This window comes from Capra hircus, unplaced genomic scaffold (genome assembly GCF_001704415.2).
Source record: "Capra hircus breed San Clemente unplaced genomic scaffold, ASM170441v1, whole genome shotgun sequence".
In the NCBI taxonomy this organism is placed as follows: domain Eukaryota; kingdom Metazoa; phylum Chordata; class Mammalia; order Artiodactyla; family Bovidae; genus Capra; species Capra hircus.
In genome coordinates this window covers 201,556-213,212 of record NW_017189629.1, presented here as the reverse complement: position 1 = coordinate 213,212, position 11,657 = coordinate 201,556, and positions in this window count along the sequence as shown.

Genomic DNA, 11,657 nt, shown 5'->3' with positions numbered 1-11,657 from the left:
AAATAACACTTCTCTCCTGGGCAAGTTGCTTAACTGCTTTAGGTTTCGATTTCCTCTATAAAAGGAGGTGGACTACATGACCCCGCGAAAGACCAGATTCCTTTTTATAACAACTATTTGGTAATGTCCCCTTTAACCATACTGAAATAGTACACCACAGATAATGTAACCTAACAACACACAATTTCAAAAAACACGACATAACGAGAATAAAAGCAAAATAATTATAATAAAGCAATATATTTTAATATATGAATGCTCCCACACAGGGGCACTAAATGATGATAGATACCTGCCTAGCGCAGTCACAAATGCAAACTGAAAAAAGTGTTTTCACAATTCAAGTACCATAAACAATGTTACATTGGTGACCTTAGTTTCCAAAATGGCAAACTCTTGGTAATGTTTGAAACAAAAACACAATAGTCTTCTCTTAAGTGATAGTTTTATTCCTAGAATTCAGTGTATATCGAAACTGGGTAAAATATTTTTGTTTATAGGTAAAATATAGTGTGTGTTCTAAGCTTATATCATGATGAACTGTTTTTTTTCCATTGAGTCAATTTTTCTCTGTATGGGACAGTTCAGATTTGAACTGTCAGATATTGAACTCTTCAGATATCGCTAGAGTATCTAGCAAACCTGGTCTCTGCTCACTAACTTTAGTAGCCCTTGCCAATCATTGCAACACCCTATATATATATAATTTTTAAAAAATTATTTTTCACAATGCCCCCTTGAGAACTATTAAGCTTAATAATGATCATTAAGGTCCCTTTCAGCCCTACAAGCACGGGTGAGGTGAGTTTTCACTTGGTTTTGCTTCCTTTTCGTATGGACCAGAGTAAATATTTGAAAGCCCAGAGTTCCGACAGTTCAAACTGCATATAGCAACGATGGGATGTTCTGAGTACCCAGGTTCTGCTTATAAGTAGAGCCAATTAAAGGGTACTGCCATGGGAGTATCTAAAAGAATTAAAATATATAGCTGTTTCCCGTTTTCAATTAACCCCTGCTCATAGGCATTCTCAGTTCAAACCAGTGGCATGTTTTGTTAATCAATTTGTTTAGCATTGGAATACCAATTTGGAAAGGAAGCAAAGTAAACATAAAGCTTTGTTTTCAAACGCATTCGTTCTGAAAAAGGATGGCGCGCTTGAGGTAGCTAAATGAGCCAACTTTCACAACACTCGGAATAACTTTACCTCTAAGCAAGTATTTGAATATCTTTTCCATTAGGCCCTTTTTGTAGGTTTTATTTTTGTTTGGCCACACTGTGCGGTTCGCTGGATCTTAATTCCCCAACCGGGGATGGAACTTGCACCCTCTGCAGTGAAAATGAGGCGTCTTAACCACTGGACCTGGACCGCCAGGGAAGTCCCGTCACAAGGCCCTTCTTTGTGAATTTTATTTGAAGGGACCTAAAAATAGTTAGGAAAAGCTGAAGCCAAAGAAACTTTTTTCACAAGTTCCTTTTCTTACATTCCCGGGGCATTGTTAAACCGCATTCCCAGGCATTGTTAAGCTGAGCACCCATACTGAAACAAATATACTATTCGCACCACCCCACTCTTGTCCCCTCCTCACCGCTCCATCGGGAGCAGATCGCCTGCCATTCTACTGCTTACAAGCTGTGTGACTGGGGGTAACTTACTTGACATCTTAGAGCCTCAGGTTCTTTGTCTATAAAGTTAGAATAAAAATAGTTTAGTTTCTGCCTCAAAACATGGTTGGGATTCAAGGGTTCATGCATGAAAGGAGTGAGAATATGTCTATATCTATCTCTCCATTGTCTCAACTACCCCAGCAGAGTAGGTTGCTGGGCTCCAAGAGCACTCGCTGTTCAAGTCTCCACTGTGACACTCGCTATGTTGTACTGCAGTTGTGTGTGAGCCCACCGAGGGAAAGGAACTTGTCCCACCCCAGGACTGCACAAGGTGTGGTACACACACAGGCCCAATAGATGTTAAAGATGAATGAACAGTACAGATATTCGGCTTCAGCAACATATGGGACATGTTACATGCATTATTTTGCTTCCACACACGGCTTTAGGAAAATTTCATCACCACTCTCTGAGACTAACATAGACTGAAATCACATTATCGTGATGCAAATAAAATAAAATGTCCAAGTAACCTAAAACCTCACAGAAAGATAATTACAGTAGTCTGCAACTTGAAGAAAAGCAGTAATAAGAGGAATTCCAGGAGACAGAAACCTCAGAGCCTTTAATCAACCTCATGATTGCCAGTCATTTTTCTGCAAGGTCCAGGAGGCCTTTTGGGTCCAACTGACCCACACTTCCCTTTAGTGTGGATGGTGAGTAAAGTTCAAGGAGGGCAGAACTCCCCTGTAATCGGAACGATAATTATAGGTGTAGAGTTAAAGCTGTTGCCTAGTGAGTCTCCTTTTATGTTTTAAAGTGTCATTGCCTTCTTGAGTGTTTGTTTGTTTGTTTGTTTGTGGCTTCAGATACAACTGGTTAAGCTTCCAATGCCAGGTGATTTACAGTAATTAAGAAGATGTTACTATGAAGGCAAATAGAAGTTCTAAAGGGAAAAGAGGAGTCCTAGGCTCTAGGATATTGTTGTACACTTTTATTCTCCAAGGATGAGAGCTGGTACATACAAAACCAGCTTTGTTTTAGGCAATTATTATACTCCCCAACGGGCTTCCCTCAGCGGTAAAGAACCCGCCTTTAAATGCAGGAGAGGGAGACATAGGTTCAATCCCTGAGTCGGGAAGATCCCCTGGAGAGGGAAATGGCAACTCTCTTCAGTATTCTTGCCTGGGAAATTGAGTGGACAGAGGATCCTGGCAGTCTACAGTCCACAGGGTCGCAGAGAGTCAGACACGACTTGGCGACTAAACAACAACAGCGTACTCCCAAATAGCAGATCTGGCCTGGAATCTGCTTTCCTTTCACAGAGATGGCAAGATTAAAAACAAAATTATATTGGAGGGCATCTTCTCTACAACTAACATTGCTAAAAATATTTTCAAACAGAAGAATCCAGTGTCCTTCTGCCTTCATTCATGCGAAGTGATTGGGCAGTAATAGGACTAAATAACAAAGAAACATTGGGTAAAGCTGCCTTGCTTTGAGAGAAAAGACAAGAGGTCCTGGAAATACAGCAAAGGGATCACAGACCTTCAAAATTCCTTGCTGTGTCTTAAGTAATAGGGGCATTTTTAGCAGTTTCTCTCTCAGATGATAAAGAACTTGGCCATGACCTCACAGATATGGCTGAATAGCAGTCCTTGTGTTGGAATTACAATCATTCCTCTGTATCCACGGGGAATTGGATCCAGGATCCCACTCAAATACTCAAATCCTCAGATGCTCGAGTCCCTTATATAAAATGGCATAGTATATGCATATAAGCTATGCATATCCTCCCATATATAGGCAAACTTCGGAGATTTCAGGTTCAGTTCCAGGGCACCACAATAAATTGAATATTGCAATAACTCGAGTCATACACTTTTTTTTTTGCTTTCTCAGTGTGTATAGAAGTTATGTTGGGAAGTCTGTGACAGTCCAGTGGTTAGGACTTCACACTGTCACTGCTGAAGGCTTGGGTTCAATCCTTAATCCCACAAGCTGCGCGGCGCGGCTCCAAAAGGAAATTAGTTATGTTTACACTGTACTGTAGTGTATTAAGTGTGCAATAGCATGTCTAAAAAAAGGACATACCTTAATTTTAAAATACTTCATTGCTAAAAATGTTAACCGTCATCTGAGCTTTCAGAGTCTTACTCTTTTTGCAATAGTAATATCAAAGATCATTGATCACAGATCACCATAACAAATATAATAACGAAAAAGCTTGAAATATTGTGAGAATTACAAAAATATGACACAGAGAGATGAAGTGAGCAAATGCTGTTGGTAAAACGATCCCCAGAAACTTGCTCCATCTGGGCTTGCCACAGACCTTCAATTTGTAACAAACAAATTATCTCGGAAGCACAGGAGAAAGAGATGTGCCTGTCCTTGACACCATCTCTTGATTACTTATAAAACCTAATACAATATAAAGACTATGTAAATAGTTGTAAGCAGGGCTTCCCAGGTGGCAGTAGTGGTAAAGAGCCCGCCTGCCAGTGTAGGAAACATAAGAGACTCGCGTTCGAACCCTGGATCCATGGAGGAGGGCATGGCAACCCACTCCAGTATTCTTGCCTGGAGAATCCCATGGACAGAGGAGCCTGGCAGGCTACAGTGCAGGTCCGTGGGGTCCAAAGAGTCGGACACGACTGAAGCGACTTAGCAGGCACACACGAAAAAATGGTTATAAATACAATGTAAATGTTATGTAAATAGTTGCTTGAAAAGTGAAGCAGTCGTGTCCGACTCTTTGCGACCCCGTTTTATCAGGCTCCTCCGTCCATGGGATTTTCCAGGCAATAGTACTGGAATGGGTTGCCATTTCCTTCTCCAGGGTATCTTCCCGACCCAGGGATCGAACCCCGATCTCCCTCATTGTAGACAGATGCTTTACTGTCTGAACCACCAGGGAAGTCCTTGCCACAGGGCAAATTCAAGTTTTGCTTTAGGAACCTTTATGGAATTTTTTTCCGTGAATATTTTCCTTCTTTGGATACAGAACTAGAAGATATGAAGGGCCAACTGTATGTACTCTGAGCTTCCTGAAATTAATTCACTTTCTCCTACCCCTTCCGATTTGGTGATTATCACTCTCGTTGCCCTATAGACCTTGATAGCTAGTAGGTTTAATCATTTTTAAAGTTTTTAAAATCTTTTCAATGTTTTAATTTTTATTCCTGCAAAGATGTCTTGTTTTGACTGTAATTTTGAGATTAATAATAAGAAATATATACAGCATTTGGTCTTTGACCTTGTTCCTGGCACAGAGCTCCTAAAACCCTAGGAATTTCCTGTGACGGGAGTGATTAAAGGTCTTTTGTTATGTTAATGAGGTGGCTTTGTGAAGGCTGCTAAAGATGGGGGCTGGTTGCCAGAGAAGGCAATCACGTGATTAGAGGGTGGGAACATTCAATCCCACGCCTTCATCCCTGGGGAGAGGAGAGAGGCTGGAGGGTTCAATTGTTCTGTCACTCAGTCATGTCCGACTCTGCAGCCCCACTGACTGCAGCACTCCAGGCTTCCCTGTCCTTCGCTATCTCCCGGAGTTTGCTCAGACTCACGTCTATTAAGTTGGTGATGCCATCCTCTGTCACCCCCTTCTCCTCCTGCCCTCAATCTTTCCCAGCGTCAGGATTTTTCCCAGTGAGTCAACTCTTCGAATCAAGTGGCCAAAGTATTGGAGCTTCAGCTTCAGCATCAGTCCTTCCAATGAATATTCAGGGTTGATTTCCTTTAGGATGGACTGGCTTGATCTCTTTGCAGTCCAAGGGACTCTCAAGAGTCTTCTCCAGCACAACAGTTGGAAAGCATCAATTCCTCAGCGCTCAGCCTTCTTTATGGTCCAACTCACATCTGTACATGACTACTGGAAAAACCATAGCTTTGACTGTATGGACTTTTGTTGGCAAAGTGATGTCTCTGCTTTTTAATACACTGTCTGTGTCTGTCATAGCTTTGCTTCCAAGGAGCAAGCGTCTTAATTTTGTGGTTGCAGTCACTGTACGCAGTGATTTTGGGACCCTCTGGGGAGGGGGGAGAGGCTGGAGAGTGAATTCAATTACCAGTGGCCAGTGATTTAATCCATCATGCCTACATAATGAAACCTCCATGCTGCTGCTGCTGCTGCTAAGTCACTTCAGTCGTGTCCGACTCTGTGCGACCCCATAGACAGCAGCCCACCAGGCTCCCCTGTCCCTGGGATTCTCCAGGCAAGAACACTGGAGTGGGTTGCCATTTCCTTCTCCAATGCATGAAAGTGAAAAGTGAAAGTGAAGTCGCTCAGTCTTATCCGACTCTTAGCAATCCCATGGACTGCAGCTTACCAGGCTCCTCCACCCATGGGATTTTCCAGGCAAGAGTACTGGAGTGGGTTGCCATTGCCTTCTCCGGAAACCTCCATAAACACCCAAAAAAGACTGGTTTCAGAGAGTTTCCAGGTTGGTGTGGAAGCTTGTGCCCTTTTCCCATAGCTTACCCTATGCTCTCTCTTTCATCTGGCTGTCTCTAAGTTACATCCTTTTATAATAAATCGGTAATCTAGTAAGTAAAATGTTCTTTTTGAGTTCTGGGAGCCACTCTGGTAAATTAATTGAACCCTAGGCAGGGGTGGGGGACAGGCGGGGGTATTGGAGCCTCCATTCTATAGTCCTGTGGTCAGAAGTGCAGGTGACACCTGGATTTACAATTCTTTTCTTAAGTGGGGGGAGCCAGTCTGCTGAAACTGAGCCCTTGGCCTGTGGGGCCTGCTTCTCCAGGTAGATGGTGTCAGAACTGAGTTGAATTGTAGGACCCAGCTGGTGACAGAGAATTGCAGGGTGATGTGGGAAAACAAACATGCATTGTGATTGGAGCCAGAATTGTACTGTCCAGCCCATTACTCTATTAAGAACTACCGAATCTGGTTCCTAGATAGAACCGTGGAGCTTCTATGAATTCTCCCTTCACACTGGCCATTCTCATATTATAAAGCAAAAAGGCAGGGAAGATTCATCCTGGAAATACAGTTTAATTACAGTCTGTGACTGTCACCACATACACAGGGCAGGTGACTCCTCTTGGGATGTGGAGTCCGGAGAAGGTGCTTTGGAACTCTTCTTCTTGTTCTCTGGGAAGCTAAAGAGCTGCAGGTTCAATGGTTTTCTGGGTCTATTTAGAAGCATTATTCTAAGTGCTTCAAGCGTAGTTAGCTCGTCGAATTCTCACAGCAGCCCTCGAGGAAGGTACGGTACCCCACCCCACCCCACGTGTACAGATGAGAGGCCCCAGGACTTGCTGTGATTCGCACATAAGGCTAGTAAGGCTAGTGAGACCAGAGCATCTCAGACCTCTCAAACTCAGACAGTCCTATATCGGACAAAATAACTTCCTCCTACGGTCTTTATCTCAGATAAGAGCATCATCATCTCTTAAGATTTAGACTTAAAACCACTGTGTCTCTTCTCTCCTTCCCGCTAAGCATAAACAGTCCCTTTCTCTTTTCTACCTATGCCTCTCAAACTGGTCTTTTCTCACTGCCAAGTTCAAGCCTTTTTTTTTTTTAACTTCCACATTAGTAGTGAGCATTCTTTTTTTTTCTTTTGGCATTAGTGTCAATTTAAGAACAATATACATGTTTATAAGCTGTCTTTTCCCACAAGAGGGAAAAAAAAAAAACCCACTATCTTCTCCCAGATGGTTGGAACATGGCTCAAGCCTGCTCTTGATTATGCCAGGAGCTTCCTCACTGCCTCTGCTCCTTCCCTCCTCCCCCCTCTACCCAACCCTTTACAGATCTGCCAGAGTTTTCTTCTTCAGAGTCCTAGTGTGCCACTTCCCTGCTCAGAAACCTCTGACACCTCCCATTGCTTCCAAGGTCCTTCCTGACCTAGCTTGCTGCTCCCCACCATTCCCCACCCCGCTTGTGCGCCTTGCCCCCTGCCTCGTGTGTCCAGTTCCTTCCTGGCACTTTTCGCCTCTCCGCTGCACTGCGCAGTACTCTGAACAGACTCAGACTTCGTTTTTCTCCACCTCTGTTCCTTCTTTTCACAGTGTTTCCTCCCTATGAAATGTTCCTCCTCTGTGTTCCCACCTCTCAGATCCCTACCTGAACCTACACGCAGACACAAGCAACACCTGCACGCTCCAATGCAGCCTGCGATGTGTCCACTTTGGCCCAGCCGTGGTACCCAGGTATTTGGTCAGATCCAATCTAGGCGTTGCTGGGAAGATACTTTTCAGGTGAGAATAACTTTTAAGTCGGTAGACTTTGAATAAAGCAGATAATCATCGCCCATAATGTACATGCATGCGTGCCTGCTTTGGTCGTGTCTGACTCTTTGCGACCCTATGGACTGTAGCCTGCCAGAAGAAGGCTTTTGCAACAGCAGCCCCTCTCTGGGTGTCCAGCCTCTCAGCCCACCCTGCATATTTCAAACTTCTGAGCACCCACATCACATGAGCCAATTCTTTAAAATCTATCTCTTGATAGATAGAAAGACGTATCAATAAAAAAGACACATACACAGAACCTTATTGGTTCTCTGTTTCTTTGAGAACTCTGCCTGCTCTGTGCTCACAGTTTCTGCCTGCTCTGTGCTCCCGCGGCCCTTTCTCTGTTTCCATTGCTTCCTGTCTTGCGTAACATACATACATGTGTACGCAGGTCAGTACCTCCATGGGTACATGTCCACTGAGGGCAGAGACACTTTCTTTTCTGCAGATCTCCATAGAACCCAGTGCCTCGTAAAGATCTTGCTTCACCCAGAAAAGACATGCCCCAAAGCAAACACAGGAGAACTGGGGAAATGAAGGGCTTGAATAGGGCAAAGGGGAAATAACCAACCCCGAAAGGAAACACACGGGCCGAAGGTTATAACCTTAAGACTCCTCAGGGCCAGACAAGCCTAGTGGATGAAGGAAGACAGCCAGACATAGTGGGGGACATGGTGAAACTGGAGGGGCAACTCCATGCAGGGCCTACTAATTATTTCCCTAGAGGAATGCAGGCCCAGGGGTGCCAGGTTTTTCCAGAGAGGCTAGCCATCCAGACTTTTGTGTGAAATGCCCCAGTCTTACAGTGTCTGCCTAGAAGGTTTCAGGCTGTTGGTACTGTTTTAATTGTTAAGCCTGATTCCTCTTGCCTCACAGATGTTCGAAATACCCATTTCTGTGCGTTGCAAATTAAACTGAAAAATCTGTAAACCCTTTATATGAATTCAGTCGTGCCAGCAGACCACCCATCTGTGTCCTCTACTGCAGGTTAGTTTGTTGTTTTGCAAAACTTGCAGATTAAATGAAGCTCTGTGGCTATATACCTTCTCTTGAATAATAATTGGATTAGTTAAGTGTTACTTTGGGACGAAAATAGAAAAAAGGCAGCAATGCTGTTTCTTCCACAAGAATTGCTCTATGAAAGGAAAAATGTTGCAGCTCACTGACTGCCACCCACTCCTTCCTCTCTGGAATGTTTTTGTATCTTTCATATGTTACCTTTTGCACAACTTGATCTTGAATAGAAGGATATTAATTATACTGCACAAACCAAACTCTGACTCCAAGCATATACATGTCCCTCTTTGCAGCTTTGAAGAAGTCTGTATGTGTGTGTAACAGGGCACAATTTGTACTCAGCGTCTGAGAGAGAGAGAGCTAAATACTAGCACCATGGAGATAGCTCTGTCTTTGCTTCCAAAAATGTTCAGCCTCTATTTTGAATGAAGCAACTATGACTCCCTTGCAGCTGGGAACAAGTTACTTCACCATTCTTCGCCTCAGTTTCCTCATTGATAAAATAAGAATAATGAGAGCCATCTCCTAAGTATCATGTATGGGTGATAGGAAATTATTTTATCTGGCTGGAGGAAGAAAACTACAGAGAGGGAAAAATATCAAATCAAATTATTATTTTAATCATTCTGCTACCAAGCCAAACTTGGGTCTACTCCCCTGAGTACAGTAAAGCCAATCTACTGACAACCAGGTTGTCATGAAGGAAAAGTGTGGTATTTATTATAAGGCTTTATACAAGTCATCTGGGCCAGCTAGTGCTGAAAAAACCCCAACTGGGTTTCAGAAACTTTCTTTTTTAACTTTTTTTTATTATGGAAAATTTCAAACATACACCAGTGTAATAAATTCCCATGGGGGATTAGCCTTGAGAATTATCAACACAAGGCCAATCTCATCTCATCTATCTCATTCTCTTGTCCCTTCTTCATTTATTTACTTTCAATTGGAGGATAGTTGCTTTACAATATTTTATTGGTTTCTGCCATATCTATTGTTTTTTAACAGTAGGTCCTTTTGTTTGTTATTTATTTTAAATAGCAGTGTGTGCATGTCAGTCCCAAACTCTAATTATCCCTCCCCACCAGGTAACTATAAAATAGTTCTCTAGGCCTATGAGTCTGTTTTGTTTTGTAAATAAGCTCATTTGTATGGCTGTTTTTTTTTTCTTCTTAGATTCCCCATATAAGCGATATCATAAGGTATTTCTCTTTTTCTGTCTTACTTCACTCAGTTTGAAACAGGAAAGTATTTTTAAAGGACGGGTGAGGGAGGTAGTTTTCGAGGTCTGTAATCATCTTATGCAGAGTTCTCTGATTGGCTGATGGTGAGGTAGCAGGGGGATGTCACAGGAGTTAACATCAATCCTTAGGCTCCAGTAGGCCTGGAGGCTATGTGCTCAGGGTCAGTAGATAACATGATGCCATGTGGTGGAGAGTTTTCACATCTGTAAAACAACTCAGATACTGTTATCTGGGTATCACCTTCCAAAGGCCCCATCTCCTCTGGAGAGGAGCCTAAAGCTAAGGATACAGGGGAGGGGCCTGCCCCAGGAATGCCCCATAAGGTCCTGTTGGTTATGATTCAAAAGATGTTTATTGAACACCATGATAAGAGCTGGATGTGAGGGGGTGGCAAGTTTAAAACATGGCCTCTGCCTATGTATGACTGAGTCCCTTTGCTGGTCACCTGAAACTATCACAACATTGTTAATCAGCTACACCCCAATACAAAATAAAAAGAAAGAAAGAATACTAGATTCAAAAATGGCTTCTGCAATCATAGAACTGGGGAGACAAGACATATACACAAAAAGTGATTAACCCAACATGAGGCAATATGTGGTAAATGCCTTCTAGACTGTGAGCTCCTCTACTGCTGGGCCTGCGTTTTGTTTGTCTTGTTAAATGTGGACCAAATGAATGAGTCCAGGGCAAACTGGCGGGCTATAGTCCATGAGATCGTAAGGGGTTGGACATTGGACGAGACTGAATGACTAACACTTTCTTTTGTGACCCCATGGACTGTAGCCCGCCAGGCTCTTCTGTCCATGGGATTCTCCAAGCAAGAGTACTGGAGTGGGGTGCCATTTCCTTCTCCAGGGGATCTTCCCAACCCAGGGATCGAACCCAGGTCTCCCACATTGCAGGCAGATGCTTTAACCTCTGAGCCACCAACAGTACAATAGCTCTTCTAAGAAGGAAGACACCTGGGTGGGCTAGAAAGTTCCAGAAGCCTTCAAAGTTGCAGCTTGAGTCAAACCTGGAGATATGGTTAGGACTCAGATATGGTTAGGATCAGAGAGGAGGGGAAAGGCATTTCTGGTGGGGGTAGCTATGGGGATGAGGGAGAAGAAAAAAGCTAGTATATGGAAACTTGTGGGCGGGGTGGGGTAGAAATGGCCAGGGAATTTTTTGAAACAGTGAGTTTTAGAAACAATGGTTGGAGGGGACAATTTGATCGTTTATCAACAAAACAAAGCAGGAATACAGTGGTGAATAAGCAAGACTCCCGTCCTTGACGTCATGGAGTTGGCCATCCATTGACTATGGTGTTTAAGTTTAGACAAATGGGGGAGACTAAAAGGTAAGAAGAAAAAAAAGTAGGTTGAAGCTGATTATGGAAAATGAAGTATTTGGACTTTATTTTGTAAGCAGTGGGGAGCAACTAAAAATTTCTAAGCAGAGAGTGACAGGAGGAACTGTTGCATTTGAGATGTAAATCTAGTGTTGTTTTCTTAGCTTATGCTGCTATCACAGAATGCCACAAGACTGGGTGG